The sequence below is a fragment of the Oryzias latipes genome, chromosome 2, assembly GCF_053564925.1.
Source record: "Oryzias latipes strain Hd-rR chromosome 2, Olatipes_Hd-rR_3.1".
NCBI lineage: Eukaryota > Metazoa > Chordata > Actinopteri > Beloniformes > Adrianichthyidae > Oryzias > Oryzias latipes.
The window spans coordinates 23,654,729-23,664,739 of NC_136238.1; the positions used below are offsets into that span (position 1 = coordinate 23,654,729).

Consider the following 10,011-nt stretch of genomic DNA (forward strand, 5'->3'; position numbering starts at 1 on the left):
CGTAAATTAAAAACAAGGTGTCTCGCCCAAAAGTTTTGGAGTCTTTCTTAACCCACTCTGGAGGCTGAGGGTTCAGAACGGAAAAGTGAACCCCGAGGAAATCTCCCGTGTGTTTCTGACTACGGTCAGAAAAGAGAAGTCATCGCACAGGAAAGGTTCAACACTTGGATCAAACTGTTAGTACAGCACGTCTGCAAACACTTCCTCATTCAAAACTCAGAGAGAGCCGACCAGTCCTCCTTCTTTTCCTCTCCCGTGGATCCCCTCAGGAGCGCCCAAGGCAACGCCTCCTTCCGTCGCCGCCTTGCCTCCATGACAACCGCAATCACAAAAGTCCGAAAGAGGTCCGCAGAATGCGGAAATACTGCTACGTAGTCCTCAGAACGTCTACGTTTGATAGTTCCAGCATTGTATAGTGTAAATGCAAAAATCAGATACGGGTCACTTTTAAAAGATGATGTAAGCGGTCTTCAAAGAAATCGGATATAGTCAGAAAATCGGATATGAGCATCAAGACCTGCAGTGTAAATGCGGCCTTAGACAAAGAAAGAATCTTCCTGTTTCTACTCTAACATCCGGTGTGATTCCACGCACCGACATAGGTTGATGACATATGTGACGGATGTGAATAAAAAGAAGAGAGTCGTCTGCCGAAACGCCTCTTGTCGTTTCTGTAAATATTATTTAATAAGTTAAATGATCAGAAACATGAAGCATCAAGAAAAACAGACAGAAATCAAAGAATAAGGAGAAGACAAAGAAAGACATGAATTTTCCACGTTTTGTATTGTGAGGTGATTTGTCATTTGTGACATATTGTGGAAAAAATAAACTAAACTAAGCTTCTTCTCAAAGCTCCAACAGAGACTTTGATTCCCACTGTTCAACCTCTAAACTGGAAAGCATTACAGGTTACTTTTTCAAAAGCTGCAGAAGAAAAACTTCTGAAGAGACAAATTTACCAAAGTTTTTCTCATTTCTTTGAAGGATGAATTGCTTTTTATGAAGATTTTTTATTAGTAAAGTTCATTTCTGAAAACGATGTAAACACAATCGGAGGATCAGAATTCCTCTTAAGTGGGTTCAGACTGGACACATTTGGTTTAAAGTGAACCAGAGTTCATTTCCCGTGATAATTTGGAATGAATATTCAGTCTGAATATATCCAAGCAGTTCCTGGTCCCTGACCCATTTTGGAGGTGGTCTCGGTTCCAATCAGACTAAGCTTCAGTTCACTCTAAGATTCCTCAGTCTGAATACAATCCGGCGTCGGAGCGTAACATCTGGACCAAAACGGCCATGGTAGCCGATTTTATTTGAACACTTATCCAGAGTGAACACATGCTTAGAAAAAAGAACAAACAGAGAACTACAGGCCTGTGAGCCTGTAGTTTTTTTTCTTCTTTTAACTTGTCCTGTCCAACAGCTGGGCAGACAGATGAGAGCTGAGGGCCTCTTGTGTTGGACATATTTTACTTTAACAAGAGGGGTTATTAATCTTCAGACAAACCAAAGGTATGTCTGGATAAACCCCTTTTGTAATTGAGGCCAAACTTTATTAATTTCAATCATGTCTGAAAATCTTTGGTGTTGGACCGGACGGAAAAGGAAAGAAGGGAAGAAGAGAGAGAGATGTTAGAGAGAGGGGGGGGTAGGAGGGTGATAATAGGAGGGGGGGGGATAAGACCATGAAGCAGCATAAAGCAAAGAGTTTACTGGCTGTTTATCATTACTGTAAGGTTCAAATGTAGTACAAAAAGGGCGGGGCCTGTCCACACACACTCAAATATTATCAACACCCCTGCTAGCTGCAAAAATGTCCACATGTCGACATGTACACAAAACAGTGTTCACACGCATACTTATGCCTTAAAACCAACTAGTGTGAAATATTTCAGTCATTCAGTCATGCAAACTGTTAGTGCAAAGGTGAGCTAACACCTGTGCTCAGGTGAGTGTTTATGTTCTTCTAAAATGGATGGTGGAACGTGAAAAGAAGGAGGAGCGCCCAGCCATCCCCACCCCAAGACCCCCACCGCAGCAGCAGCGGCAGCCGGAATCCCCCCAACGCCACACGGGAACCGGCAGGGAACAACCGCCCACCTCTGCAGCTACACTGCAGACGGCATAAAAGGTGCTGCCAATAATCCACTTCCTGTGGGTCAAGAATCTTCTTCTGAAGATGTCCAGTGTCCTGAAATTTTCTACAATGTCCTTACACTTACAATAAAACAATGTAGACTCACTAAATGACGTAGTATTTCCTTATTAGGTAAACTAATTCTGAATGAAAGACGATGTTCTCTCCATCTTAGGTAACAAAGACCTTTTTGTTACCTAAACCTTTCTTAGTAAGCAGACTATTGCTTTATAAATGGAAAACTTTCATTCTCAACAACTATTTTTTTTATTTTGATGGTGGCTCCAATACCAGTTCAAATGACTGAACTAGAAAAACTAGACAGACAACTCTGTGCAAAAACAGACTAAACATCCACGAGGAACACAACAACTAAAGTTTAGAGTCAATAAAGACTAACAGAAGATTTAAAACAATAACTTAAGATGATGTGAAAAAATAGAATTTATAGTTGGTGAAGAAAAGCTTTTATCCACTAACGCCTCATGGTCGCTCTGCTATAAACATTTCTATTCTAGGTTGATTGTCTGATGGAATAAAAGAATTTCTGTACATGGAATGAGGAAATATGACTCTACTGTATTCCAGCACACAGTCACCTGGAACTGTAATCTATTACTTTAGTAATGAGTTCCTCCCAACACTGTTCAAACACAGACGTGGATGGAGGAGAAAAGGAAGGTTTGGAGTCAGAAATGAAAAACCCAACAATCATCAGTTGATTGTTGTTGACTTGATGAAGAAGAGTCCTCCACGTTGTTGATCAGTACTAAACAATGATGAAGCTTTGGAAACAGCAGTGATGAGAGTTTGCAGAGAAAGAAGAAGATCTTCTCCAAACATTCAGAAACAAACAGTCAAGTTAGTGAAGACAAAGTTCCAGAAACAAACTCACTTCAGTTTCTGCGAAGAGATGAAGAGGAAGAAGAAGAAGAGTCTCCCTCACCGTGTCAACGCAGCTGCAGCACCGCTCACTGATTCACAACCAGGAAGAGTCCACCTGGATGGAGGCGGGCCAGCACAGGTGGGCGGGGCAGCACAGGTGGGTGGGGCAGCATTACTCTCGGGTCGCGGTGGGCGGGGCTTATCTCCGCGATATGAAGCCTTCTGTTTACATCGATGATTCAAATTATTATTTGACAGTACAGTACAGAAGTTATTTGTTGAAAAATGAAACGTTTTTAAAGTACTTTGATTTGTGAAACAAGTGCTTGAGCCTGTAAAATGGTTTGTTCTTTCTTTTCAATGTATAATAGAGTATTTAATTGTATAATAATTGTTAAAAAAGAGGTTTCTACTTCACGGATTTTGCCTATCACGGGTTCTTTCTGGAACGTAACCCCCGCGAAAAACAAGGGTTTACTGTATATTAACTTCTCAGTATGAGTCTTGAATAAACTCATTATCCTCTCCCTCACTCTCACTCATGGTTCAGAGAAAAGAAGGACAAAATAACTCAACAAAACACAGTAAAACAGCTAAACAACTAAACACATTTGGTCAAAGTCCAGACAGGCAAAGGGAATGGTTTCCCACAATCCCTTGGTGATCTAACGGCAGCACCAAAGTTACACCTACTTAATTTAATGAATTTGAATGAAAGTAAAATAACTGTCTGAAAACTGCGTGTTATATTTAAGGTAACCTAACAAAAAAATGATTTATCTTAACTGAAGCAAATAATTAAGTTACCGTAAATTCCAGGTTATAAAGCGCACCCGATTACAAGCCGCACCCACCTATCTTAACGTGCTTAAATATTTTTGTACATACACAAGCCGCATCAGTATACAAGCCGCTGCCTCACCAAAGCGCGTCCTGATTACCAGAGTGTGCATGGCTCATTACCACACTGTGGGCAGGTACTGGCCTTGTCTCAAACTCATGTATCTAATTACACCCACATCTGAAACAGCATGGACCTCTATTCTGTTCACAAGTTCCTCAGTTATGGGTTTTTTTATTTGATTTTTTTTTTTATTTTTTTTAACTTATTGACAATCTAGGTATCATACATAAAATTACTAACAGTAACCATATAATCAACATTACATCCCTCAGTTATGATGAGGAAATTTACATCCGCGATCCCCCATTTCCCATGAGTCTTAGGGGCTAAAGGCGGGGCCAACGCCCGGCTCGCCACACTGTTGTTCGTGTTTAAGAATGAGCAAGGAGCAGCAGTGCATGGAGGGGTGAAAAGGAACAGCTCTCCTTCCACTTGTGTCGCGGCAGCATTATGGTACTAACGGGGCTGGTTAAAAAACATCAGTAAAATAGCGCGCGCCTCAGCGCGATACGCGCGCCTCAGCGCGGCGCGTTCGTCAGAAGCTTCCTTTCACAACAAACACTTGCTGCTCCCCGGACGCCTCTGCGCTCCGCGCTCGCCAAGCGGGCTCCTTGTCTCCCCTTCCTATCCGAAAAGCTCACATGGTGGCTGTGAGCTTTTCAATGCAAAATTCCGCTCAGTCAGAAACCGTAAAAACGACCAAATGGATTTGTGTTTCCAGTCGTGTCCCGACAAAATAAAGGCTGATGTTATTCACACATATTTACGTGCAGCCAGCCGAGTCACTATGACTCAGAGGTAAATACACTTCTGAGCATGCGCTGTTCTCTCCGTCACGCAGCTGACCGGCATTTCCATTTACTGATGGGGGATTTTTTCACGCTGCTTTTAACGATTGCTTTTAACTTGAAAGCTTTATCATATTGTAGCGGCGATCAAGTGCACGTTGGGTCTAATGTCACCAAAGGATTCTGGGATGCGGCCGGGCATGCGTGTTTCTTTTTGTTGAACCATGACTGAAGTGTCTAAGACCTGAAGTGACCTCCATGCTGTTTGGCTGCTCAGAGGTGTGTTAAAAAAATGACTTGTGCTTGGTGGTGGATGGCGCATACAAAACCATTCACCGAGCCCGAGTGTACGTACATGGCGGCCGCCAATCAAATCCATAAATTAGCCACGTCACAGAATAAGCCGCAGGGCTGTGAGCACAGGAAAAAAGTAGCGGCTTGTAGTCCGGAAATTACGGTAAATCAAAGTAAAAAAGTTTATCTTTCCAACATCCATATATGGTTTTATCACCCTCTCATGGTGGAAAAAGTATTATCTGAGCTTATTCATCCACTAAATCATCTTCAAATGGACACGCCATGCTGCTTCACCACTCTTTAAACAAACTAACCTTCAACTAAATCTACTCCAGACCAGGTTATGTTCAGAGCATGAGTTGCTATGGCAACTTGACATACCCTGAAACATACCTTCATTTCTGGATCTGAAAGCCGAGGATACCTGGAATACCCCAGGTTCAAGAGGAAACCTAACTACAGTTTAGAGGAGGGGTGGAGCTTCAAGCTGATTGACAGATCGTTGATCTGAGTGACTGTAGAAGAGCTAGAGAACGGTTAGGTCATGTGACCTTCTGCTTTCTGTTCTCCTCCTTCCAGACGTGCATGATCCCCCCTCATCTGTCATCTATTGAAACTGAAGCAGAAACTCCTGATGGAGCTGAAGGGAGGGGCCTGACTATTTCCTGGAAATCCACAAGATCCTAAAACTGAAGCCGAAGCTAAGAAAGTCAGAGTGGCAACAAGCAGAGATTTGATCATTTATTTATTTTCCTTACCGTTTTCCGGGTCACGGGGCTGCCGGAGCCTATCCCAGCCACTTGTGGGTGAAGGCAGGGGACACCCTGGACAGGCCACCAGTCTGTCGCAGGGTAGAATGTCCACAATCACACACCCATTCACTCTCACACCTAGGGACAATTTACAGTAACCAATTAACCTATGAAGCATGTTTTTGGATGGTGGGAGGAAACCGGAGATCCCATACATGCACGGGAAAGGTACCCCATTGATGTAGTGTTGCCGGGACTTGAACCAGGGGCTTTCTTGCTGTGAGGCAAGTGCACTAACCACTGCGCCACCGTGCAGCCTTCTGTTGAGATTTGATCAGGAAAGCTAATAGTAAACTGAAAGAATGTGGATCTTCCAGATGATCTGTGGGACTTTTTCTCTGCTTTAGTCTGGAAGAATGTTCTGCAGCAGAACCACATTCCTGGACGTCTGTGTTCCTCAGTAACAGGTTGTGTCTGAACGGCTGCAGATTCTGCAGAACATCAAGGTTTCCTGCAGCTGCATTGAAGGAGTGCTGCCCCCTGGTGGACAGGAACTCAGCAGTGCAGCTTCAGGATGGAGTGGCTTCCAACAGATCAGATCATCTCCTTCTAAGAATCCAGAGTTACTGATCACAAACATCAACTGAAGCCCAAATCAGAGCTGATCAGACTGCATGGAGCCCAAGCTCCAGAAAAGAGGAGAGAAGAAGTCGTCGTCCACAGGCAGGCTGAGGCTGTGTCCGAATTACCACCCTAACCCCTAACTACTAAAACCCTATATAGTGCGGCACTATATAGTTCTCTATATAGTTCTCTGAATTTTCAAAGCAATTCGGACACCCGTGCTCACTAGTTTTCTCTTTCGGGTGTTTTCAAATGGCGCTTGGCACGAAAACAAAGAGGCGCATTACCGCCACCACCTGGTCTGGAGGGGAACTACTTCTATTTAACGCGGAGAATGACACCCATTTGTCAAAGTAAAAATATAATAAATATGAACATTTTATGAAGACTATTTATGAATCTGCCGTGTTCTGATCATGGAAAATGTGGCTGATTTATAAATAATAAAATTACAAACACATTGGTGGTGATTTTATGTATTTGTTGATAAATAAACCCCCATGTTATTACTCCATGGCAATATTTATTTTTGTGCCGCTGAACGATGTACGGGCTCTTGCGAGGAGGCATTTTTTTTCTGTAGTTTTCTCTTCTACCTTACTGAAAATAGCTTTATATAGGAATCTGTCCGTGTTCCTGGCAATAATTCAACCGTTTTTCATGGGATCAAACCAAAAACGAGCAGATATGCACCATCACAGGGCGGCAAGGAGAAGCAGACGTCTCAGAAGATTTCCTCTGGATGCCCTCGCCAGACATGAACAACTTGTGAGTTAAACTTAAAGTTTTTTTTATTAGTTCAATTTAAGCATTTGTTACTAATTATGCTCAAGGTTACACAGTCTGCTGGGTAAGAGTTTAACATTCTTTTTCAACACTGGACTATGAACTGTATAGTCTACATGAAACACTTGTGAGATCAAAGTTTAGTATTTTTTATTCAGAGTCAAACCATATCACTTGTTTTAAACAACAATACTTTAATTTTTAAATATTTATATAAAAATCCAAAAACCCAGCAAAAAAAAAACCACGAGATTTTCCAGCATTTATAAATACGTCATAAACTAAAATGTACGACATCAGAATAAAATGAAACACTCAAAAAAATCAGATTTAATTTTCTCAATGAAATAATTATTTTTCTATTTTACAGGGTCTTCCACGTCTCTACTGCTTTGCCAACATAAAGGTGTCTGTCGTGGACCTTCACGCTGACGGTCAGTCCGACACAAGACCAGACCGGCAGACCTGCAAATCGGTTGACCCGCAGGACCATTGAGCATCTGGTGGAGCAGCTTCGGGTTCCTCACACTCTGGGGGGGGCACACAGGAGACTGAGGTCCTGGTGTTTCTTTTCTGGCTGGCGTGTGGCACATCATACAGTGTGGTAGCCAGGGCCTTTGACATGCCACGGTCCACTGTGAGGGACGTTGTCCACAGGACGGCAGACCGCATCCTCCAGCTGATGAGCAGGGTCACCCAGCATCCAGTGGGAATGAACTGCCATTAGTCACCTCTGGTTTTATAGCAGCTCGCTGAGTCTTCCACCTTCCAAAAGGTCGTGAGGAGCATTGATGGCTGCCACTGAAGAATAAAGGCCCTAAAAGAAAATGCAGCTTGTTATTTTAACAGGAAGCTTTTTTATTCCATTCAACTGCAGGCTGTATGTGACTAATGCCAAATTTAGAGATATTTTTGTTGGGAATCAAGGATCAGTCCACAGTTCACAGGTTCTACGTAAAAGCCCAATTTATGTAAATCAAACATACCCACCTGAAGGATCATTTTGGGTGATGGTGGGTATCCCTGCATTGCTCATCCCATCACGCTGCTGACACCCTACAGGGAACCCATGAGGAATGTGGTTCAGGCCCGTTACAACCAGCACCACGCCAAGGCACGCTCTGTGGTGGAGAGAGAGCATTTGGCAGATGAGGAGGACAGCAATATTTCTGGGGGCACTGGAAGTAAAACCAACCTTTGCAATGAAAATCATTGCCTGCAGTTCAGTTCTGCACAATCTGTGCATCAGCGAAGGGGACTGCTTGGAGCCACAGATGTTGAGCCACAGCAGGAACCAGTAGGACGGGTAAAGTGGCATCCGTCTGCGAGGACAAATATCTGCTTTCCTTTCAGCTCCAACTGTGACACACATGACTCTAGAAGACAAGGATTATTGTTAAGATGTATAAAAATAAATGTTAACATATAAAACGAAAACGTAAATATGTACATTTGATATTTATATGAAAATCCTTTTGAGATTGTTAAAAATGGCTCAGATTTAAATAATACATGTAAATAATTCATTTTTGTTCCTGCATTTATTAAACAAATTGCAAAAACAACGACGACGTTACATTTTGTGAACAACATTTTAAACTCAGGTAAGCTTAACAGACTCTCCTGTCACTCTTTGTCCCTTCTTGCTCTCTCCTCTTCTCTTTCAACAACAACCTTTACCCCAACATGACAACGATTACAGTTTAATGATAAATAAAAACAAATCTGATCAAGTGTCTCTTATCCCATCCGGCACGAGCTTGCCTGATAACAAACAGGCTATCTTTCTCCATCCACAGATGGATCAGATTTTCCTCATCCTCGTCTGTCCTTACATATATAAACACATTTTAAAAATGTGTTAATAACCTATGACTACGGTTAGAACTCACTGCTTTTTGATGTACTATCAACAGCGTTTGTTTTTAGCCTTCAATGCTAATTCGCGCTAGCGTTAGCTTTAGCATTACCGAAATTGATGAGCTTCAAAACAATGTAGATAGTCGATTGAGGAATATAACATATTAAACACATCATCTTACGTATTTACAAATATATTTTACAACATATACAAGATACTTTTAAATATACTTACATTTCTAAGTCCTCTTTCTAGCGCAACCGTCCGCCATCTTTGAATAATTCAAACGCAGTGTATTGTGGGTCACATGCAATGCATTCTGGTATGAACGCAGTGCATTCTGGGCAATATTCGCCGATCGAGTGAGCATCGATCCACACTGGTTTTTCGTAGAGAATTCTGGGAAATTTCTAGTGCACATGATTTTTGAACTGTAGATTCGGACAGTACTACAAAATAGCGACCGCACTATAGAGTGCACTATATAGAGGTTAGGGCGGTAACCCTAGCAGGGAGGCATTGGTCCCATCTTTGGTATGACAGGCCATGATTTCAACTCACAACCTCCGAGTCACAGGACACACATTTTTAATCTTTTGCATTTTAGCATATACACAAATAAAGTTTCTTATCATTTAGACAATGGAGACACAGCAAAGCATTACAAAAAAACAGTATACAATATTATAGCAATGATTCAAGTCACAAATCTGTGTTCGATTGAATTTCTGAAAAAGAGAAAAACTGGGAAGTTTCTGATTAACTTTTAAGTAAGAGATTTACTCCATGTAGCCGGTTCCTCCGCAGGTGCGTGCCACGACGGCAGAAACAAAGGCGAAGACAATAGAAAGGTTCAAGCCCTTTTATTTTTATATTGTCATACCAATACAATGCAACCAAAAGATGATGACATACAATAATGTGATATACACAAATATATTTAAAGAAACAAGTGAAACATTAAACACACTAAA

At 42.0% G+C, this 10,011-nt stretch overlaps 1 protein-coding gene and 1 long non-coding RNA gene across 2 annotated transcripts in view; both read right to left on the bottom strand.

The window, feature by feature from the left end:
- The window catches only part of LOC111946434 (NACHT, LRR and PYD domains-containing protein 12-like), a 28,856-nt gene extending 25,763 nt beyond the window's left edge, over positions 1-3,093 (bottom strand). Inside the window, exon 1 of the mRNA XM_023949676.2 lies at positions 3,036-3,093. The gene's annotated coding sequence lies outside the window, so the exon portion shown is untranslated. The remainder of the gene's footprint in view (positions 1-3,035) is intronic.
- Positions 3,094-7,416: 4,323 nt separating this feature from the next.
- LOC144988353 (uncharacterized) lies at positions 7,417-8,778 on the bottom strand. Its single transcript, XR_013652227.1, has 3 exons — positions 8,372-8,778; positions 8,167-8,297; positions 7,417-7,993 (listed from the first exon to the last, which is right to left on the bottom strand). It is a non-coding gene; the product is annotated as an uncharacterized LOC144988353 (long non-coding RNA).
- Positions 8,779-10,011: the final 1,233 nt, after the last annotated feature.